At 41.4% G+C, this 24169-nt stretch overlaps 1 protein-coding gene across 4 annotated transcripts in view; it reads left to right on the top strand.

Moving 5' to 3' along the window:
* Window positions 1-4920: 4920 nt before the first annotated feature.
* The window catches only part of LOC126297701 (glycoprotein 3-alpha-L-fucosyltransferase A-like), a 663635-nt gene continuing 644386 nt past the window's right edge, over window positions 4921-24169 (top strand). For 3 of the 4 annotated variants that reach the window (XM_049988827.1, XM_049988825.1, XM_049988826.1), the window contains exon 1: window positions 4921-4977. The gene's annotated coding sequence lies outside the window, so the exon portion shown is untranslated. The remainder of the gene's footprint in view (window positions 4978-24169) is intronic. The other variant, XM_049988828.1, reaches the window with a different exon arrangement.

The raw sequence follows: 24169 nt of genomic DNA, 5'->3' as shown, positions 1-24169 counted from the left end.
GCAACTAACCCAGATTGCCCGACATGGGATCTAATCGAGAAATCAGTTCATTAAAAAATCCTACACCGGCCACTCTTTCGACATTATTGACGGTTATAGAGGTAACATGGCTCATTATTTCTGCAGGGGACTTCCAATGACTTCTGGAGTCCATTCCACGTCGAGCTGCTGGACGACGCCAGGCAAAAGGAGATCCGACACAATTGTCGGAGGTATCCCATGACTTCTGTTACCTCGTTGTTTATTTACAACTCCGTCCCAGTTAAAATGAATGGCATAAGTCTTTCACCTCTGCATAGTTGCACTACCAAAACATAAGTCCCTGAGACCGGCTCTCACAAATCTTAACTTTCGTGTCACAAAGAACGGCTTCCGTAGCTTCTGTTTACGACACTTTAAACTCAAGGTACCTTCTAACGGATTTATTCCAAACTACTCGAATTATAAAACAATTCTTTACCTTGCATGGTTTGTGGGAACACCGTAATTTAGAATAATAATTGTTTATATATTTTTAACTTTATTAAATTATCGTTTTAATTAATAATGTTTTTTGCATTTACTGAGAATTTGTAAGGTTGAAAATTAGAAACTACCTGCCACAGTTTTTCCTAATCAGATGGTTCTTGTCGGTTTGAGTGAAGTTCTTCCATTACTCTTGTGTTATGCTAAAATGTCTAAAGCCGTCACCTTTGCACTTTCAGACTTATTGTGCGCGGTATTCTGTAGCAGAATCGTGACAAACATGTACAGATCACATACGATTCCTGTGTCTCTCGCCACTGACATGCCACATCTTCAGTGAGCACGATACCACGGTGTCTTCTACATAGAATCTGTCCCCAAAGTGTATTCCACTACGTATTCTAGAGATCTTTTGGGACTTTCCTTGGGAGCTGGGACGGATATTCAGATCCTCGTCTGGGTACCTAGATGACTGTTTTAAGTGGTTTCCATAAATCACTTAACGTAAAGCCTTGATGATTCGTTTGGAAAGGAAAAGGCTACATTACTTCCCCAATCCAAGCTTTGCTACGTCTCTTACCACTGCGTCGTCAGTGGAATGTTAATCCCTAACCCTCCTTTTCTTCTCGTCCGCCTCTGCAGTGACATCGAGCAGTGTTCACTGATACTTTAGCGGGCTGAAGCAGCAAAAACAGGACACCCAAAATAGCTCCAGATAGAGGAACAGTTTACACCAACTTATAGCGGACAACGTGCTGAATTTTCTGACGCACAGTTTACACCAACTTATAGCGGACAAGGTGCTGAATTTTCTGACGCTACTAAGGAATTTCGATGTGCAGCATGCAAAAAGGCATTTTCTTTGAAACAACTGCAATTTATAATGTATTTCTACTTCTTATAACTACCGAATTATGAAATTATGATAATGACTTGGTTCTTTTATGGAACTATACACTTTTCTCTGTAGCACTGCAATGAACCTTCCAAGAGAACTTCAACGACGTCGCTTCTGTGCATTTTTGTTGAACAGTAAAACGTTAACAACGCTGCAAACCATTGTCCCACAAGCAGGAGACGAGGTCCGAAAAACATATCCCTACAGCACCTAAGACAGATAAGTGGTTAGACACTGGACTCGCATTCGGCAGGACGACGGTTCAATCCCGCGTCCGGCCATTCTGATTTAGGTTTCCTTAAATCGCTCCAGGCAAATGCCGGGAAGGTTCCTTTGAAAGGGCGCAGTCGACTTCCTTTCCCGGCCTTCCCTAATCCGATGAGACCGATGACCTCGCTGCCTGGTCTCCTTCCCCAAACAACACAATACCTAATTCAGATAGCTTTCTTGTGTTCATTATTTTGAATTTCGTATCAAGTGTTCAGAATATTGACCTTGATCACTGATACATGCTAAAAAGGAATTCGAACCACAATACTGTATGTTGAATTTCATCTGGACTTATCGCCGCAAATGCCAGTGTTATTCGTAATTTTATTTCTTTTGGGGTCGTAAATGTTACATTATAGACTTCCTGATTTCATTTCCCTGACAGATAAAACTCCAGAGATGTTGAGACTGATGAACGTGCAAGCCATGTTGTGTTTCCGACCGATCGACCATAGGATTTCCACGTGTTCTGTTAAGAAAGTCTATAATTATTGGACTGAGAGAAAAAAGTGGTACAAGTGCTTGCTGAAGCAAAATGAGTAAATCGCTGGCAAACTTAAACGGCTGTTTACAAATAATGTGAGCTACTATCGAAGCATTCGATATTTTGTCGTAATGGTCAGTTAGTATGTGTATAGTTTTAGGTAGGGTTGGAGATTGTAGTGCCCCCTGCATTATTTTTTATAATGTGTTAAATATACTTACACTTCCAACTACAGAAACATTTTATTTACTGTATTACAGTTTGAAAACTTTTGGCACGACGTACATGGTATACATAATACATTTTAAAGCAGAATTATATGAGAGTAGTTAAACGGAAATTAATATAAGAAGCTAAAGAAAATCGGTGAATAGCAAATAAACTGACGAGGTCTCAACACATACGGAAGATTATTCATGGTCTTTTTCTGTAATCCCTTTACAGTCAAAGTCTATAGAACCATAATCTCTTCCTTCTGTGGTATCTCTTGATGAATATTCTTCGCTTGTGATGCTATACCACTGTGTTGAACCTTGTTCAGTCTTCCTTCTTTGACCACGACCTCTTCTTTCTCTACCCCCTCTTCTTATCTAACTGCTGACTGCTAACTGCTGGGCTGTATTGTTATAAAATTGTGGAGGGATGTAGTTCTGTAGATTTTTCCATTTATCAAATTTATTTCAGTCTCATCTTGATGCAAAGGCTACAGAAGAGGTACTGATGAGAGAGTCAGTATTGGGACTCCTAAAATCCGCTTCTGTAAACTCAAGATCACTTTTTAGTGGATACTTGAACCCGCATCGTTAGAGGAATTTCTTTGCCGATTCATCTCCATCTGCTGTGCTTTCAGAAAAATACATGCCTGAACCTTCATTAAAGATAGCAGCAATTCTCCTTCTGTTCGTCATTTCACTTGTACTAGTTGTGTATTATATATAGTCCAGGTAAAAGCTTAGGGCTCGAACTTTATCATCACAGAGGAAATTGCTTGTACGTCTTTCACGCAGAAGATATCGATACTTAAACTTTCAAAATGTGCATTTAGGTCATTATCTTGTGAAATTCCATTTGTACCACTTGTATTCTCAGCCCCTGGGCTGCCTTATGTTCACTGCTATGGTTTCCAATGACCGTGGCAGCCTTTCCGTTAGGAACTGGAGATATTTGTGGGTGTTTAGAGTCCCATGAGAAAAACAGGGACCAGTGACGCAATTCCCTTAAAGCTAGAACAACGCGTTAACAGACCAAGATTGTTTTCTCACCTCTCCCAAACAGAATATATTTTGAACTGCCCTTTAATACAAGTTGAGAAGATTGATTTGTCTCTGTTTTGTAATCGACGCTTCATCCATAAAGAAACTCTCGCAGTGAAATGCAGCATTACTTGGCCGTTTGCGTAGACACCATTCGGAAAACTGTAACTAATTTTGGAAATCATAACCATGAAGACGTTGATGGAGCCTAATTTGGAAGAGATGACAGACGCTGGAATATAATGGGCGCAGAGCAATCTCTTGGCTGATTCCACTTGCACAGTATAGCTGCCTCCTAGTGACATGTCAATTGTATGTTACCGCAGCTAAAATTTTAGTTTCATTTCTCTCATCAAATGATTCCAATGGCTCTGAGCACTATGGGACTTAACATCTGAGGTCATCAGTCCCCTAGAACTTAAAACTACTTAAACCTAACTAACCTAAGGACAACACACACATCCATGCCCGAGGCAGGATTCGAACCTGCGACCGTAGCGTTTCTCTCATCAATTGATGTGTTTTACGTTTCACTTTTACAATTTCTTGAATATTTTTAATGGTATTTGTAAAGACAGATTGTGAGGTCTTGGCGTGATAAGCATTCCTTTCAACATACAACCGCACCGCTGATGAAAGCAGTTTGGTTACTTTCACCATAAACGGAAAAGGTATCAACTTTGTCAACAGCCGTGTACATTGTGAAAGCTACAATAGCTTCAAGAGCAAGTTGTTTGATCTCTGCAGCAGCAGAGTACTGACTGAAGGGCTTCACGCGCTCAAGTAAACACACGAATCAAAAATGGTTCAAATGGCTCTGAGCACTATGGGACTCAACTGCTGAGGTCATAAGTCCCCTAGAACGTAGAACTACTTAAACCTAACTAATCTAAGGACAACACACACATCCACGCCCGAGGCAGTATTCGAACCTGCGGCCGTAGCGGTCGCGCGGTTCCAGACTGTAGCGCCAGAAACGCTCGGCCACCAGCGGCCGGCAAACACACGAATCGTATCGGAGTTAACGTTCTTTGCTGACGTTTGGTACAGCAGGAGAGACATTTTTGGGAACTCCTCTCCTGACGGTGGGACAGTGGTTCGAGGTTCTGTTATCTTACTAATATCTATGAAATTCCATGTATATTATGTCGCTGAGACCGTCTTCAAAGAATATTACATTACCATAGAGAAAATCATATAGTTTCATTAAAAAACAATGTGTCATAATTCGACAGTTATAAACATTAATAGTTTTTTGCAGAGTGTCCTCTTATAACTTCAATATTTGATATTCAGACATCCTGTGGTGTTATTATTGGATGAGAGAATGTTTTAGATATCTTCAGTAATGATATTTCAGTCAACAAATATGGAAAGCATTTAGTGTTCCTGACGTGGGTGTCTCTCTGCAGGTCAATCGAAACAGTGATATTTGTAAGTGCCTAAAAAGTAAACCTTATCAGAGCATGTTTACCTATCTTATCGGCGTTGGTTATCTGAAGTGGCTATGGCGATCGAGTTGGATCATATCATACCTTCAGTCGGCTGTTGGCGGGGAGACGTCAGGTCCTGTGACTCCCAGAGCAAACCTCTCCGTTCTGCTTTCAGTGAGTACTTCTGTGGTTAGTGAATCGTTATTCTAAGGAAATGCTGTTCAGGTGTAGGTCAGTGTCAGCTAATTTCAGTGGAATGTTTGATCTTAGGTACAGCCATTCAGTGGACGACTGATCAACTCATTAATATATTCGTTTGATAACATATCCTGTAAAATGAAGAGTTAAGACAAGGTCGGTTTCGTTCGGTAATTAGATGTTGCTACTCAACCTGACATACATACATCCTCTGTTATTTTAACAAAGAATTGTGGCAACGTTTCCAGTTTATGGGGCATATCACATTGGTTTTTTGCGTCAATTTTGCCTTCCTTTACTACTTTTCGCATTAATTATGAATTAAGAAATTTTCTTGAACAAGAGCATTTACTTGAGAGGAAACGTCTTTTTATTATTATTTTTATATTGTGCTATTCACCATTCCATAATGTGCTTGTATAATTTGCGCATGATTTTTCTTCCGAAAAAGCATACTTCTGTCAGTTTTTTTGCTATTTTCCTCATGGTTTCATCTTTAATATGCTGCTGCATAACAGTTTTCTTGCTAATAAACTTTTATTTCGCTTCTGTTCCGCCTTTAGCTAAGTAATTCACTCAGCACGTCAGTCGTCTTATTCAATAACTGCATGCATCTAACTTACTACCAATACGATTGCGAAAGACGTCAGACGACCTTACTTATAATTACTGTTTCATGTACTTTTACTTTATCCGTCCATTATTTCCTTTATCACCATCCATAGGTTACCCAGTGCACGAATTAAGCCAGAGAAGTGATATATATTCTTGAAGTCGTACATTCATTTTCTTACTTGATCCATTGTGGGTACTTACCGGTTGTTAATGACTGTATTCACCTCTGTTTGCTTTTTATTACATCCTCCCTCACGTCAGAATATGAATCCCTTTTATCCGTATAATTTGAAGAAAGTCTATTCAATGATAACCAGTGAAGTGAGTCAGTCGTCATAATGCACTCTTTTCTTACTAAACATAGATATTCACCTGTGCCTCAAACAGAAAAAAGTACGGTGAATAATTTTCACGGTATAGGAGTTTTAGTTTAGACAAACAGACGTCCTGTCTCTTTTGCACTGTATTGTGTATTGTGTTACCAAGGTGCTGAGCGCACAAAGTGATTAAAATGTTGTTTACAGCTTTCTAAATATTTTCGCTGATTAGCGGTTTTCCTTCAGAGTGCAACTAAGATACTTGAAGCAAGAATAATCGATTAATAATTCGAGGACTGACGATTTATGTGCATACCAAATTGACAATTCTACTCTTGTCATTAATTCTACACGTACAAGTGTGTTTACTGTTGCATATGTGTTTATTTCTATCTTACAAGTTTTGCCGATTACGGAACTCATGTAGTCCTAAATCATCCATCTATGACGTACAGATGTCATTTCTGTGCTCTGCAAATTCTAGCTGCCGTATGTTGTTTTGAATAACCATTTTCCCTTTATGGCTAATTCCAGTCCGTGTTTCTTTCACCAACGACATTTCTCTTTCTAACGCCCTTCATCCCGTTGTAACAATCCAATTCTTTAGTACTAGCAACTGTTTCCACAAAGTCATCTCTTTTAACCAGATGTACATCCCTTGATCACTGTCGTGGACTTGTCCACTCTTTTTATAAGTATTCCCTTTGATCGTTCATTATTTTAATACAAGAATTACAAACCAAATACCAACGTATAGTCATAGAGATATGCTGTTAGTGACGCGTCTAGATGCTCCGGATTTTGCTAGCCGTGTCAGGTCTGAATTCATCCTGACCAACAAATATCAAGTGCTGTGTGAAACTGAAACTGAGTTTGAGCCAGTGAGGAGCACTTCTTGTGTTGGAAAGTATTCAACGTCCAGTATCAGATTTAGGCAAAGGTAGATGCGGATAGGTCTGTTAATTCGCGACAGTTTACCATTGTTTTGAATAATGGCATCACTAGTGGTAATGTTCGGAGGAGATTGTAAAGACAACACTGCGGGCTACTAAACCAGGCCACAAGATTTCCTTTAGCAACAAGCCACTAGAGGAAAATGGCCCTTATACTAAAATTCTCAGGAAATATTCCTTAACAAGTTCCGCTATTTAGTCGGATGAGCTTCAGTTTACCCTGTATATTTAAATAAACTTGTGAAATTAGCGGATTTCTCACTTTAGCAGATTTAGTCTTCACTAGCGTACTAAAGATGCGTACTGTATCGTCAACTTTTTCCCACTAAGCCGGTCGGAGTGGCTGTGCGGTTCTAGGCGCTACAGTCTGTTGCCGAGCGACCGCTACGGTCGCAGGTTCGAATCCTGCCTCGGGCATGGATGTGTGTGATGTCTTAGGTTAGTTAGGTTTAATTAGTTCTAAGTTCTAGGCGGCTGATGAGCTAAGAAGTTAAGTCGCATAGTGCTCTGAGCCTTTTGAACCATTTTTCCCACTAAAATAAGCACTTCAAAATAAGCACTTAACGTGAGGAAGCTAACACACAGTTGTGCCCACAACCCCAGCAAAGATAGCCTGTCACCTAAGTTCCCACACAAGATTTCTCTCAGTAAGCAGCGTGGATAATTTAAACGAGTAGACTTGCTTGCGGCGTTCTCCTTTGTCCCCTGGACTCGCATTCGAGAGGACGACTGTTCAATCCCGTCTCCGGCCATCCTGATTTAGGTTTTCCGTGATTTCCCTAAATCGCTTCAGGCAAATGCCGGGATGGTTCCTTTGAAAGGGCACGGCTGATTTCCTTCCCAATCCTTCCCTAACCCGAGCTTGCGCTCCGTCTCTAATGACCTCATTGTCTACGTGACGTTAAACACAAACCACCACCACCATCCTTTGTCCCCAGTGTCAAATTCGGCCCTCTGTGTTTAAGCTGTACGGACAACCTAAACTAGAGACAATGGTGATTCGGTAAAAACCTGTGGTGCGGCTTGGAGGGTAAACTGTTCATCCTGTACCAGCACCATTATCTACTATAGAAGATGTAAGAAGAAGGGTTAGTGAAGGTGGTAGTAATCAAAAACTTACATTATTTATTCGTGGGAATGCTATATCTGGCGCACCAATTATTAATGGAACAAGTCAATTACCAAATCCACCAATCATAATAGGTATTACTATAAAGAAAATTATTACGAATGCGTGGGCTGTAATAATAACATAAATCTGGTCATCTCCAATTAGAGATCCGGGTTGACCAAGTTCAGCTAGGCTTACGTCGTAAATCGGACTGCTGCCGATTCCTAACAAACACTTGTGAGGAGTGCAAAATATATCATAGACGGTTACCATTATAGCTGCCTATGTGTAAAACACATTTTATTGTACGCCAAAGACCATCTGCAATAAGTAAAAGCAGTAGCTCTCACTCAGTCGTTGTTACTGAAATCCGCATAAAACCTAAAATTGACGTTTGTGAGGTGTTTGTAAAAAGTATTTGTGTTTACTCAGACATTACCGTACATGAGATATGAGTAGTGTATTTATGTAAGTGTACGAAGCGGCGTGACGCAGTGGTTAATACGATTTATTCATTTATTTATCATATGAATTTTAAGCTCAATATTAAACAAAACACAAACAGTGGCACATGTAATTTACAAACAGAAATTTAAATTTTTAACGTGACTTGCTACGTCGTTCATTCCCATCGGGATCTCGTTGAAAGTTCCACGATACGCCCTGTAGGGACATTACGTAACAATGTGGCGAACTGTTTGCCTGGCTGGCACACAGTCGCATTTTGAAAATGGAGCCTTACCCCATCCATAAAGAGAGTCCGCACTTCTACCATGGTTGCTTCGTATTATGTTAATCGTCGTCCATATTCTGCACGTCTGGTTGAAGGCAGCGGTTATTTTTCTTATGCAGGGCAAGTTCTGGTGATGTTGAGGGCAAACCTCTGTCCAGTTTCGTTCCCTTGCGTCGGTTAAGTTTGACTGAGACGTGTGCATTTCCATGCCTGTTTTCGTGGATGGTTTTTCCTGATCGAAGCTAGTTTTTTTCTAGGATAACCTCCTCTTGATGGATATGGAGTTACAGGTTGCCGTGTGTGCGTTTAAATTCACGGAGAAGAGCTCCTTTCTTCGGAGGCCACGGGAAGAATGTGACTCAACATGAGCCGCCATTCGACGGATGTTGATCATAGGGTATCATTGATAATTCTCATTGTTTGTTCAGAAGTGCGTCGAGCAGATGTGTGTGTGTGTTATTGGGCCATATAAGAGCACCATATTCAGCTGTAGAGGAAACTAGTCCACGTGCTGAAGGGGCAGAGTTTCAGCAGCAGCGCCCTAGGTTCTTCCACACAGAATTGCTGCGGTATTTTCCAGATGCTTCTTGTAGGACGGTGTCCGCTCCAATGTAAGCCCTAGATATTTTGGATGCTGAGTGTGATGAAGTAGTCTCTCAGCAAAATGCACCTGGAGTTATCTATTCGTCGTTCTGTTGCACAAACGAAAACAAGCCGTCTCTGTCTTCGTGGGGTTTGGTTTCAATCTTTATCTCCAAAAATCCCTTTCTCGTCATTGCAGATGTGAAGAGGGCTTCAATTTCTCAAAAATTTAGGTGTACCACTACCAGCACTCAGTCATGGGCATATCTAAGCTTACGGGATCTCGTTTCTGGCATATCAGATACTTACAGCAGTGGGCGAGGACAGACGCCTGCAGGTACCGTCGTTGAAGAGCTTATCCTTTAAAATCCGAGCTTATGTTCTATCCCAAACGACCTCAACGTCGATGGTACACTACAACGTTATCTTACTTCTTTACTTCATTCATGCTGAAAAATTTGGCTCAGTAGTAAAATACAAGACTCAAGGTCGGCTGGACGATGATTCAAACCCTCTTCAAGCAATGCAAATGTAGGTTTTCTGTCGTTTCCCGAAGTCACATAGGATTGTTTTACTAACGAGATATTGGCAGTTTCCTTCTTGATCGTTCCCCCAATCCGAATTTGTGCCGTATCTTTAATGACATCATTATTGACAGAAAATTGAGTCCCAGTCTTCCTTCCATTCTTCGGCCCATATTAAACTCCATAATAATTTTTTGAAAAATTGTTTTGTAAATAACGTCTTATAAAATATCTGATCGTGTACTGGGGTGATTTGATGATATATTTTATAAAAGTTGGTGCGTGGTATTAGCTTTTATAAAACAGAGGTCAAAGAACTTTTGTTCTGTAATATAGGCATTCTGCCATTCGTTTGCGACTGTAGATAAAACCCATTGATGGAGAAACCGAGTGTCCATGTGAAATCTTTTGGATTTGCTGTGAAAGGTAAGCTAAAAGTAGTAACTGGATAGTAGACAGTACGAATAAGTAAATGGAATCTTTATACAAATTCTATGATCGCTAGTATGTAAGTAGTGGAGATTTCAATCATCTCACAATAACAGAGTAATGAACAATGCAACTGCATTGTTGTGTGCGCTACGTCACTTATAATGCATATTTTCGTAATACACAAGGATAAATACCACAAATACGGTGTGCAAATTACCATGGTGGTTGTGAGCGGCAAATGAGACAAAATATCCTTTGAAACTTTTCTCAGATTTATCTGAATAGAATGAATAGTATAGGAACTTAACAATAACGGATATATATTACTTTGTGTTGACCATTAAACTTCACAAAAATGCTCTTGGTGCTACAGTTAAAGGTGGAATATATCTTCATATACAAACAGTAGCAGTTTCATAAGTACATCCATTGTGCAAAGGATAGACTGCAATGTACAGGACAATTATTAGTAGGCAAGACACGGACATAGTTTTTTTCTACTAAGAAGTAGCAAAACAGTGAACAATGAGCAGCACAATGAAAGATATGTTCTTGGTTCATCACCCCTCATACTACCGGTTAATGCAGAGAAAAGAATCACCGTTCTTTGAAAAAGATATATTGCTACTGATATCCGTAAATCATATTGCAATTCTGAGTTCAGTTCCCGTGCTTGCAGCAACATAGCAAGACACGGCATTTACCAACGAGGAGGAGAAAACGTTCAGTTCATCTACACAAAAACACATTCGCTAGAGAGAAACAAACTTGCTATAGTTCGGGATATCCAAATACTACAATGATGACATGCTGTACTGCTTTAAACCTCTGTGGCTTATTTTGATAGACAGCCACAGGACGCATACAATGAAAAGGAAAAGAAAATAAAAAATCACTGAGGATGCCACAACTGTGGTGAAACTGGTTTGGATGATAAAAAAAAACAATAACTTGTGTACTTGCAAAAGAAACGGACCCATCCTTAATTTATTAATACGGGATCTGTAAATGTTTACATTAAAAACCTTATTGGTGTAATTTTTTGTGTTATACGTGTTCTACCATGTAATAAAAAAGAAAAACTGATGGAACATATAAGAAATTCATGTAAAACACACAGAATGAATCCCTCACACTACAGCGCAGTGTCCACACAGATTAAAACTGTGCTATACTGGAATTCGAATATCAGACATTGCGATTCACAGTGAGTGCTCTCACGAACTGAACTATATAAGCGTCGCTCATGGTCCATCCTCACAGTTTTACTTCTGCCCGCACCTCTCTCCTATTTTCCTGAGGTTTTGCGTTTGAGTACCTGTCCATCAGATAATTCAAACGTGCCCCATTTTGATGCACCAATCAAAGGATAGATAACAATTAAAAGCTACCAGACTGCATAAGAACTCTAGACAATATTTCATTTAGATAATTACAAAATATCACAAGAAAATATATCAACAAAATCCTGAAGAAAAATGCATTATGAAATATTAAAAAAAAAACTTTTAGGATGCAAATACTGATTTACGTGTAGAGTATTTGATTTAGTTTATTGATTTATATAACTGACGTTGTCATTTCCTAACAATCTGCGTGATGTCTGTTTGTTCTACACTCCTGGAAATTGAAATAAGAACACCGTGAATTCATTGTCCCAGGAAGGGGAAACTTTATTGACACATTCCTGGGGTCAGATACATCACATGATCACACTGACAGAACCACAGGCACATAGACACAGGCAACAGAGCATGCACAATGTCGGCACTAGTACAGTGTATATCCACCTTTCGCAGCAATGCAGGCTGCTATTCTCCCATGGAGACGATCGTAGAGATGCTGGATGTAGTCCTGTGGAACGGCTTGCCATGCCATTTCCACCTGACGCCTCAGTTGGACCAGCGTTCGTGCTGGACGTGCAGACCGCGTGAGACGACGCTTCATCCAGTCCCAAACATGCTCAATGGGGGACAGATCCGGAGATCTTGCTGGCCAGGGTAGTTGACTTACACCTTCTAGAGCACGTTGGGTGGCACGGGATACATGCGGACGTACATTGTCCTGTTGGAACAGCAAGTTCCCTTGTCGGTCTGGGAATGGTAGAACGATGGGTTCGATGACGGTTTGGATGTACCGTGCACTATTCAGTGTCCCCTCGACGATCACCAGAGGTGTACGGCCAGTGTAGGAGATCGCTCCCCACACCATGATGCCGGGTGTTGGCCCTGTGTGCCTCGGTCGTATGCAGTCCTGATGGTGGCGCTCACCTGCACGGCGCCAAACACGCATACGACCATCATTGGCACCAAGGCAGAAGCGACTCTCATCGCTGAAGACGACACGTCTCCATTCGTCCCTCCATTCACGCCTGTCGCGACACCACTGGAGGTGGGCTGCACGATGTTGGGGCGTGAGCGGAAGACGGCCTAACGGTGTGCGGGACCGTAGCCCAGCTTCATGGAGACGGTTGCGAATGGTCCTCGCCGATACCCCAGGAGCAACAGTGTCCCTAATTTGCTGGGAAGTGGCGGTGCGGTCCCCTACGGCACTGCGTAGGATCCTACGGCCTTGGCGTGCATCCGTGCGTCGCTGCGGTCCGGTCCCAGGTCGACGGGCACGTGCACCTTCCGCCGACCACTGCCGACAACATCGATGACATCGATGTACTGTGGAGACCTCACGCCCCACGTGTTGAGCAATTCGGCGGTACGTCCACCCGGCCTCCCGCATGCCCACGCTCAAAGTCCGTCAACTGCACATACGGTTCACGTCTACGCAGTCGAGGCATGCTACCAGTGTTAAAGACTGCGATGGAGTTCCGTATGCCACGGCAAACTGGCTGACACTGACGGCGGCGGTGCACAAATGCTGCGCAGCTAGCGCCATTCGACGGCCAACACCGCGGTTCCTGGTGTGTCCGCTGTGCCGTGCGTGTGATTATTGCTTGTACAGCCTTCTCGCAGTGTCCGGAGCAAGTATGGTGGGTCTGACACACCGGTGTCAATGTGTTCTTTTTTCCATTTCCAGGAGTGTATATCGTGTCTCTCTACCACTTTCGCGCAACGACGCTCTGAGAGTGTTTTTTAGGGAATTGACTAGTTTGAACCTGGGACCTGTTGCTGGTAAGGAGACGCCAGACCACACATGACATGTAGAGTTCAGAAGAGTTCAGTGAGACTAGCGATGATATAACCAAATACTAAATGATCTTGGCGTCAACTCCACTGCACTCCGTGTAAAAGGATCTTAATGTTAACTAAATTTAGTGGAAAGGGTACAAGGCTTTCCTATTTTTAGTTAGCTGGTAAAATAACGTCGAAAAAGCAGTTTAGTTTACCATTCGAAATTTTATTCTACTCACAAAACATTGTTTATAAATTGCACTATTGATAAAAGGAAATGTTTTAATACAGAATAGTAAAAAACCAACTGTGTTCAACAAAAATGTGAACGAATATTCCCTGAATGGGTTTCCAAGTTCTACAATGGATCGAAGGATGACCTATGCCATATCACATCTATAATCTAGGTTGAAATTAAGTTTCACAAAAGAGAAAACTATCAAAATGGTCTACAGTGACCCTCAATTATCTTTAATTACTTATCTAACTTGTCGTAAATTACAGTGGCTGATGTGGCTTCTCAATAACTACGAGGGTCGGTCAAAAAGTAATGCCTCCCATTTTTTCTACTTAAAAAAATGAAGTTAAGTGAAAAATTTGAATTTGGCGCCATTCCTCAAACCTTCTTCGGCAATCCACTGCAGTAGTAACTTTCTGTGTCAACAGGTGGCAGCACAGCAGAAGTTTGTAAGATGGCCGACATCGATGTTCGTTTGAGACAGCGTTGTGTGATTGAATTCTTGAATGCAGAAGGTGAAACGCCCATACGCATTCATGAAAGACTGAAGAAGGTGTATGGTGCTGTGACAGTGGATGTCAGCACTGTTAGACGATGGGTTCGTCGTTGTAAGGAAGCTGAAGGGCAAACACCGTTGACTGACGAAAAGCGGAGCGGCAGGCCGGTGAGTGCAGTGACTCCACACAACATTCAGCAAGTTGATGACATCATTCGTGGTGACCGTCGGGTGACTGCAGATGAAGTGTGTCGCATTATTTCTCTTATTAAAGGCAGTGTGATCACGATTATTAAACAATTGGGGTACTCAAAAGTTTGTGCACGGTGGGTTCCAAGAACGTTAACCGATCAGAATAAAGAGGCAAGGAAAACAATAGCCTCCCAACACTTGCAGCGCTTCCGTTTGGAGGGAGATGAGTTTCTGAAAAAAATTGTGACCGGGGACGAAACATGGGTGCATTTTTTTGAACCCGAATCAAAGAGGCAGTCAATGGAGTGGCGTCACACAAGCTCGCCAAGGAAGAAAAAATTCAAAACTGTGCAATCGGCAGGGAAAGTTATGGCAACAGTTTTCTGGGATACAGAGGGTGTGATTCTGGTTGATTTTTTGGAGCAGGGATGCACAATAAATTCTGTTCAATACGTCACAACCCTCAAAAAACTTAAAGCACGTCTTCAGCGAGTTCGCCCAACAAAATCTATGGCAGATGTTCTTCTTTTGCATGACAATGCAAGACCACACACCAGTCGTCACACCTCTGACGAGATTGTCAAAATTGGATGGGAAGTTTTGCCTCATCCCCCATACAGCCCTGACCTGGCACCATCAGACTTCCATCTGTTCGGGCCACTAAAAGAAGCTCATCGTGGGATTCATTTTGAAGATGAGGAGGCCGTCAAAACATCCGTGCGTCAATGGCTTAGGAAGCAGAGCTGTGATTTTTACCGTGCTGGGATACATGCCCTTGTTCAAAGATGGACCAAAACTGTAGAGATGGGCGGAGATTACATTGAAAAATGACAAAATGATCCTCAATGTTGTGGTTTTCTACCTATGTAATTGCATTTAAATTTCCTGACAATTAAACGTAGAAAAAAAAATAGGAGGCATTACTTTTTGACTGACCCTCGTATATAACAGAAAAATCATCGCGTTTCAGATTTTTACTTCAAGAGGCAAATGTGAACGCCATAAGCTTTGATTCACGAGAGACACCAGTATTACGCAAAAAGGGGTGTAACAGATGAGACTACTGCAGTTCTGAGTGAAGCTTTATGCGCTGTTATGCGGTATCGCGTGCGTTCATTACCTGCGTTTTCATCTGACCAATCAGGGTCTCAATGTCAGCCTTAAGCTCCGCCTACAAAAATTTTGTCTATCCGATGAGAAAAGTTATACTTTTCGTGGTGAGACAATGTTTTTAAAGTTTGCAACGTAACAGAGATGCGAAAAAGTCTCACGCTAAAACTTGCAGCTGGTGTGGTCCTTTTAGTGTTATCGTAAGATCTGTACTGTTCTTCTGGAGGGCTCTATCTTCTAACATGGGCTGGGGGGTGGTCCTGACGTAACAGAGACGCGAAAAATCCTCACGCTAAAACTTGCGACTGGGGTGGCCCTTTTTGTGTTATCGTAAGATCTCTACTGTTCTTCTGGAGGGCTCTAGCATTTAACATGGGCTGGGAGGTTGTCCTAGCTGTTAGCTGGCGACGTGGGTGTCCGTCCCTTATCGTAGGGCCTTCCAGCTTAACACGGTTATGCTCTCAGCTTCTGTTCTAGTTTCTCCCCTCGGAACTGCGTCTGTCTCACGGTGGGAAGGTATGACATGCGTTTAGGCATTCGTGTGTTAGCCTGTGGTATTCCATTTGCTCACTTCTTACTCGTATAACTTTGGTTAATTTAATGTCACGATTTATTCGGAGCTATGTGACATACTACTGGATTTGCTTATCATGTCAGGGTTTTCATGGAAGGTTTTGGATTTGCCTGACACCTTACGATTGTGTTACCAATATAAGCGTTATATACCTCCAGGATTAGATGTCCACACACACCAGTGTAAATCAATCAATGATGGAGTACATCATAGCATACAGTTATAAGACCTAAACCACATGCAAACTTTTAAAGCACATGATTTAAGAAAACGCTAATAGCAGGTGTAATGATATTAAGACACAGAGTAAAATATTCAAAAACATCCGAACATATTTATATGAAGGAAGTTAGAAATGTTTGTCCAAATTGAATAAAGATATAGGATGACAATTTGTTTGAGCATCTACTCCTCCTCTCCCTTCTCCTTGTCCATCTCCTCCTCTTCCTGTTCACTGTTCATTTCCTCCTCAATCCCCCTCTCTTCATCTCCCCCTTCCCCCTCTCTCTGTCCATCTCTTCCTTACCCTGTCTGTGTTCATCTGCTCCTTTGCCCACTCTGTCTGTTCATCTCCTCTTCCTGAATTCTCTCTCAACGTCATAATTCCTTCCCCAATACGAGGCTGGTGGTTCTTATCCTTCACAGAATTTCTTTCCAGATCGTAACTAAAATGTGTACCAAAATTTGGTTGAAACCGTTCCATGGGTTACAATGAGTTACCCATGCCTTTGCCCGCAGTACGCAAATTTCAAATATATCTCATATAAATTTAACACATTTAACATATTGCACACGCATTTGTACAAGCCACATCCCCAGTGAATTTCGCCCTGCAGCTTCATTTTCACACAGCTCAATATTTATGACGTCGTATCTCCTGGACTATGTGACATACTCGTAATTTTACTGGTACATTCATTGGTAAATGTTAATACCGTCTGCAAAATTTGTCGCAAATACAGTTAGTACTAAAGAAGTAATAAATTAATTCAGGCTTGTTGTGGCAGTTTTACTGCATGAAAAGCGAAAATGTAGTAAACGATAAATTTTTTCTTTTGATAATTTTGTGAAGGTTGTTAGCGTTAAAAAGTTTCGAAAATGTTTCAAATAATGCGTAAAGTTTATTGCAAGCCACTAAGTGCTCTCATTCTCGAATACTGGAAGAATAAACTATGGGTATTCGCGACTCCTAAGTTCAAATGGTTCAAATGGCTCTAAGCACTATGGGACTTAACATGTGAGGTCCTCAGTCCCCTAGCCTTAGAACTACTTAAACCTCACTAACCTAAGGACATCAGATACAGCCATGCTCGAGGTAGGATTCGAACCTGCGACCGTAGCAGCAACGCGGTTCCGGACTGAAGCGCCTAGAACCGCTCGGTCACAATGATCGGCACGTCGTAAGTTACACGTATTTTTCACCCCCACGAATTTGATAGGATACCAGTTTGGTATGGTATCTGTATGTCTGTTCAGGATATAAGCTATCTCCGTTCGGAATTACAACCAAATCAGTATAGCCGTTTCAGCGTGATGTAGCAACGAACATACTAGCATACACACAAACTTTCACGTTTATTATATATAGGATGAGGAAGGTGAGTCATAACACCCCTTGTATCTCCCCACCGTAATAGATACAAAGATGCCGTTTGGACAGTGATTTGCAGGGACAGGGGCTACTAGAATACATCACATTTCATGTTTGTGCTGTTTTTTATAATGGATATATGAGGCCACCTTTGGCTTTTTTAAATGGACCCCTGTGTTAAATTTTAGCGTAACATGATGGGCTTAAGAAGACGGTTTCAAATATGTGTATATCATAATATTTAGGAGAATAGTTTTTGAGGCACAGATAAGTTCTCGTATCGTGTTCGTTCTTCGAAGCGGCGTTGTCCAATGCGACCTTTCCTGTTGTGTGGAGTACATGGGAAACGCCGCGTGTCCGTCCTTACACAAACACGCCCATTTACCCGACAATAGTAATACATACTGCGATATTTTGAGCAAAAATTAACTGATGATGTCTCGCATATATTATTCAGTTATTTGACAACTGTGATACCAAAATAGCAGACAACATACAGTATTGAAATACTAAAAGATGTTAATACATTTTAAGTAACAGAAATACAAATATAAATGAGGAGGCCTTTATTTGTCACAATTATTTCGTACAGATATGATTTTTATTTGAAATATGTACTATTGATCACAATACGAAGCAAGTACACACAAAGATGCAAAATACATACTGTACATGATAGAAGACTTTACTGAAGCATGTGCTCAAAATGCTTCCCCTCTGCTGTAGTGCACATTGGTATACGCCATTCGAATGATTTGTGAACGGCTGCGAGGGTGTCACGTGAGATATCGTCTGGCGTAGTTGGTCTTTAAGCATACACTTTATGTATTATTGCTCCCCACAGAAAACAATCAAGAGGGGTCAAATCAGGAGACGGGGCTGGCGTCTTCACTTCGGCACGTCGTCCTATCCAACAATCGGGGAACTTTTCATTTAACAGCTCTGTAGCCACACGGGAAGAGTGAGCAGGACAGCCGTCATGTTGGAACCACATGCACTGACGCCTAGTTAGTGGTACCTCTTCCAGCAAAATGGGCAGAACGTTTCACAGGGACTGTGGTTAGTTATTGCCATGTAGTATACCCGGAGTGACGTACGGCCCCACAATGACATTTCCGACGATGCCGCACCACAGGTTAACACTCCACGGTTGCTGAAGCTGTACCTGTCGAAGCCAATGAAGGATCTCTGTTATCCAATAATGCATATTATGCAAATTAAAAAATACCGTGCTTGGTGAAAGTCGCTTCATTAGTAAAAAGCAACCGTTGAAAACACGGTGGATCATCTTGTAGGCGCTGCAAGGCAAACCGACAAGATTCCTGGTGCCGTTCGAAATCTACACCGGAGAGTGCTTGATGTAATGAGAGATGAAACGGGTTAAATCTATGCCGGTGCAATATGCGTAGAGCACTTCTCTGATTTATACCACATTAGGAAGCGATACGTCGCGATGAAACAGTAGGGTTTCATGCGCCAACGCTAGAACGCCCAGTTCATGTACCTCGCCATTTGCAGTTTCCTGCCTTGTCCTCTGTATGGCGTTCCATGACCCTGATTCAAGTAGTTTCTTGCAAATACGTGCAAGAAGCTGGCGCGTAGGACGCTCATGATCAGGATACACTTCACCATATCGCTTTATTGCTCTAACAGCATTTCTTCTGATTTCACCATACTCTAGAAGCATATCTAACTTTTCTTCGTTGATGTACATGTCTGCTTCAAGAAACTGTGACGGAAATGCGATGTCTCATTACCCCAGCAGCACATTTACACCCTTCTCTCCAGCTACCTCGTGCGTCACCTTGCGGAGGAGTTATCGAGAAGCAGGAGCCGGCAGCTGTGACCGAGCGGTTCTAGGCGCTTCAGTCCGGAACCGTGCGACTGCCACGGTCGCAGGTTCGAATCCTGCCTCGGGCATGGATGTGTGTGATGTCGTTAAATTAGTTAGGTTTAAGTAGTTCAAAGTTCTAGGGGACTGATGACCTCAGAGGTTAAGTCCCATAGTGCTCAGAGCCATTTCAACCTTTTTTTTGAGAAGCAGAAAAACAACGCCTTCCCTGTTAAGGGGACCACACCCTGCCTATCTAACCCATGTTAATTTAGGCAAGTATTTGACCCGTTTCTGAAAAAACAGTTTGATGCAGGACCTTAATATTTTTACTGTATGTCACATGATGCTAATAGAGTCAACTGCACTAAAATCTGCTTTATCTGTTTTATAATTTTTCAGAAATACTTTTTTTAAATTTATTAACAAAAAATATTAAGTTTTTTCTGCAGAAAATATTTTTGTGAACTTGCTAATGGGGGAATATTAATGAATGTAGTACCAGAGGTGGATTTTTATGTTATGCAGAGTCTCTGAAAATGTCATTCATTTATCTACGATAGTTTCTGATGTAATGAGGTATATGTACTGAAAATCTTAGTTTGCGGGAAATTGACTTTAAAGAAAAAACTTTTAAAATTTGTTACTTATAGTTAATTAAAACTGTCCTTGTGTATATGATGGCCCTTTTTTGGCCTCTAGCAGGTCTTCCACCTTCTTCTTCATCTTCCTGGATGTTTGTCTTGCTTTCTTGGACATATTAGACGCGGACCTGTCTGCATCGGCTATCCGTATTTTATCGCAATGTTGCAGCCCAGTGATGATATTTTCTTCCCAGCTTTTCCAGGACCCAATACTTTCCAATATTACCACGATTGACTTTACAACATTTGCTATATTTAGACATTATCTCCACATCTAACACTTTACCAGTGTCTACACTCATGGCAGTCACTACTCCATTCAGAGAAGTAAGCCCTCTTTCCTGCCAGCTTCCATCAAATGCAACTACAATATCCGAACATCCACCATTTTCTTCCACTCCATCCCTAGCAGCCAGTTTCATGCTTTCCTCACTGAACTCACATACAGCTTTCTCTAATATTGCAGTCAGTTTTTCAAATTTATTTGGTGGTTAATGAAAGTCCATCACTGAACAAAATGTTCTCCCTGCAACCATTCCCTTGCCAATGGATCGTAAGGCATAAACTAGTCTAGTACTGATTTCATAAGGGCCACTGGCGTCTGGTTTTTAAGAACTCATAAATGAAATCACAGCTGCGCATTTAGTGCAAGTTAAATCCAACGCAACTGTAGCAGTGGCACTCTCACAAATTTTCACACTCTGTGACTCACCACACTGTCTACATTGTACAAATTTAGAAATTACGTCTGATAATATTCTCAAATTTATAATAATGTTACTGCACCCCTTGTCACTTACAGTAAATTCGTTGTAACTCTCTTGAAATGATGAGAGCTTCTTAGATGATGCACTTGCTGAAGAATTACAATTAGAAACATCGTTGCCTGGTGACATAACCTCTTGTACAGAAAGCTTTCTAAACTTGTTTCCTCTAAATTGTCGTTTCTTGAAAATGACTTTACGTTTCGTCATCTTCAATAAACACAACAAAACACACCTAAACAAGCACTGCAAACGCAAGTATAACAACTACCCGCAATCACACTTGAACAAAACTGACCGCGTGTTTAAAAGCGTGCTGTTTACTAACAGCACAAAGAAAAGAATACCGACCGTTGCATTCCAAGGATAGCCAACATAGTCGGGAGTAAACAAAATCCGTAACGTGCTATGTAGGTGATATAAAGATCTAAAATATATGCAGAAAAGTGGGCGTGGTACATAAACATTCTTGGTAGGAAAATGCTCTTTAAATGCTAAAAAAAAATCTGAAAAATCTTTTTCAGAGTACTTAAATAAAACCTTAATCTATCTGAATATGATGAAAATCGAAAACCGATTCTTTTCGACCAGAACCACGGTGTGGTCCCCATAAGTTCTTCAGTGGTCAACACGAAAGGTCGCATTGGACAACGCCACTTCGAAGGACGGACACGATACGAGAACATATCTGTGTCTCAAAAACTATTCGCCTAAATATTATTATATACACATATTTGTAACTGTCTTTTTAAGCCCATAATGTTATGCTAAAATTTAACATAGGGTTCCATTTAAAAAGAAAAACAAAGATGGCCTCATATCTCTGTAATAAAGAATAGCACAAACATGAAATGTGATGTGTTGAAGTAGTCCCTGTCCCTGGAATTCATTGTCCAAACGGCATCTTTGTATCTATTACGGTTGGGGAGATGCTAGGGGTGTCATAACTTAGCTGCCTCACCCTGTATATTAGATGACCCACCCACATAACTGAACACGTTAACACACTGCTTCAGGATTCATGGAGGCGAGCTTGGCCCACACTGAATCCACCTCAATGATTAATTACCAGAGTTGATGAGTTAGCCAGCCTGTATGTTGTTTTTAGGTAGTTACCCACACGAACTAGTTTAATTCCGAGCTGGTACCCACGTCCTGCCTCAGACACAGGCTACGCAGATATTTAGAAACCAGTGTCACACTCGGACATATGATTTACCCTAAACACAGACAAATGAGGCAAACAGATTCAATCCCAGGGGGAAGTGATGGCATAAGGAAAGGCACCTCGCCACCCGTTGTCATTAATGTAACCGAAGCACATGTAACAATGGTGAGCGCATAGAGAAACTGGAATAGGCAAGGAAGAAGAACAAGAATAAGAGCAATAAAAAATGAAATGTATGTCTAAATCTGGCTTAGTACAGTAAATGCTAAACTAGACTTGGTAATGAGTAGTCGCAATTACTTCTTCCTAGATACAATAATTTGATGAATTGTTTTAAAGGACTCGTATATGTCGATATTGTACTATAATCCTCTGTATCTACCTCTATTTGGCTTTTGAAATCTACTGATTGGATCAATAATGTTTACCAACCTTCAACAAAATAAACTGATTTAACTTCATGAGATCTATGATTTAATACGATTTTAGCTCAACATAAAGCATCTGTTTATTTTCTCTATTTAAATCTAATAAAAAATTCTTAGATTCATCTTTAGTTATTATTTACTAACTCAATCATTTTAAAACTTGTATAAGTCATTTAGTAGTTATTAACTGCCTTAAATAAGTCTTATTAAATCTTACATCATTTATTTTAGTAAAACCATTAATTTTCATTTATTACATGTATTTGTATCTTTAGAAACGGTCTAGTATATTTCAAGACACATCAACTCATTAACCTTAACATTTCTTCAGCTAAAACCATAAGGAATGGGTCTTCAAAATGGATAAATATAAATTTCCACAATTGTATTCCGTAATAGTTTAATTCTCCTCTATTACAGTTATAATTATTTTGTTCTAAATATTAAATTAATTCTTCACGTATATTTCCCTGGAATGAATCAGAGACATATGGCTAACTGTCCCTAAAATAATATTTTCAATGTGTTCTTGATAGTTTTTTTATGAGTATGTACTCAAAATCCTACAGGGGTTGCCCAATACTGGGCTTGAAACTCCTATTGTTTTGTCAGGATGCAGACCGAGGAGCTGTGTAGCGTTGTTAGACGCGATAAAACGGTATTCATGATGGTTCCATTTCTTGCTCACAATACAAGACGTTGCCGCCTCTTCTGTCCCGGCTGGAATCTACGTTATCTGGAGAGGAATTTGCTGAATCCAACAGCAAACTCACAGCTCTCGAAGACGCTGCATCAGCTCGGAGTGGAAGTCGATGACGCCCAGGTGTGGCGGGGTTTGCCGGCCGCTGGCGAGGTAGGCACGCACCGTCGGCAGCCCTGTTTGGAGGTACTGGTTACCGCGACGTATCTGTTTGACTGAAACGCCCTATCCGTCCCAGATCACTGACCATGTTGTCCCCTCACCTAGACCGCAATGTCGGATGTAGTGATGTCGTGCTGAATGCTGAAGCTAGACAGCCGGTACGGTAGGCTGTCAGACTCATGCGACGCTGGAGTTTCAGAGCAGTCTCTGTTCTGGACCGGAGCCGTTTTAGTAGACCCCTGGACTATCCGTCAGTACTGGCTGGTGTGCTCCCTTCAGTACTGGATGCTGCACTTCATATTCTGTGGCTATGGATCACTAATCTTCTCGTGAGGCAGCAGCTGTAAGACCAACACTAGAACAATCTCTCACACAAGATGTTACCATACCGTAACCAGAGAATCGAGTGTGAACGGCATGAGCGTCATCGATCTTACAGATCGAGTGCTCCAAGCTCTTGGGGGTAAAGTACTTATATCGTCTGGAACAGTCTCCGCTCCACGACATCAGTCACAATGTCCGAATCGGTTCTGCTCTTCTCGAGTTGTCAGCGGCCTTCAGTTCCGCAACTTTTGCCTAACGAATTTGTTACAGTGTCTTTACTGCTTAGTAAAACTCCTGATGGCGATGTTGCTTCCTGCCTAGTTCTCTTAGATAACGCCAAGAGAGTAGCGAAGGCAGGTCTGTCTGCACTCTTCTAATCATTTTCGGCTGAGCTCAATCGCAGCCGCACACAAATGAGTAGAAGTTGCTGTCTTCCTGACCGAGTAACTGTGTTGAAACGTTTACGTTTTCCTGGTGGCCGCTGTTGACACTTCCGCGAGAATGAGTAACGCTGGTTCTTCGGACTTATAAAAATTACTCTCTTCCTTACTGAT

This window comes from Schistocerca gregaria, chromosome X, assembly GCF_023897955.1.
Source record: "Schistocerca gregaria isolate iqSchGreg1 chromosome X, iqSchGreg1.2, whole genome shotgun sequence".
NCBI classification, from domain to species: domain Eukaryota; kingdom Metazoa; phylum Arthropoda; class Insecta; order Orthoptera; family Acrididae; genus Schistocerca; species Schistocerca gregaria.
Note: the sequence above shows the minus strand (reverse complement) of the source record. Positions and strands in the feature narration are given on the sequence as shown.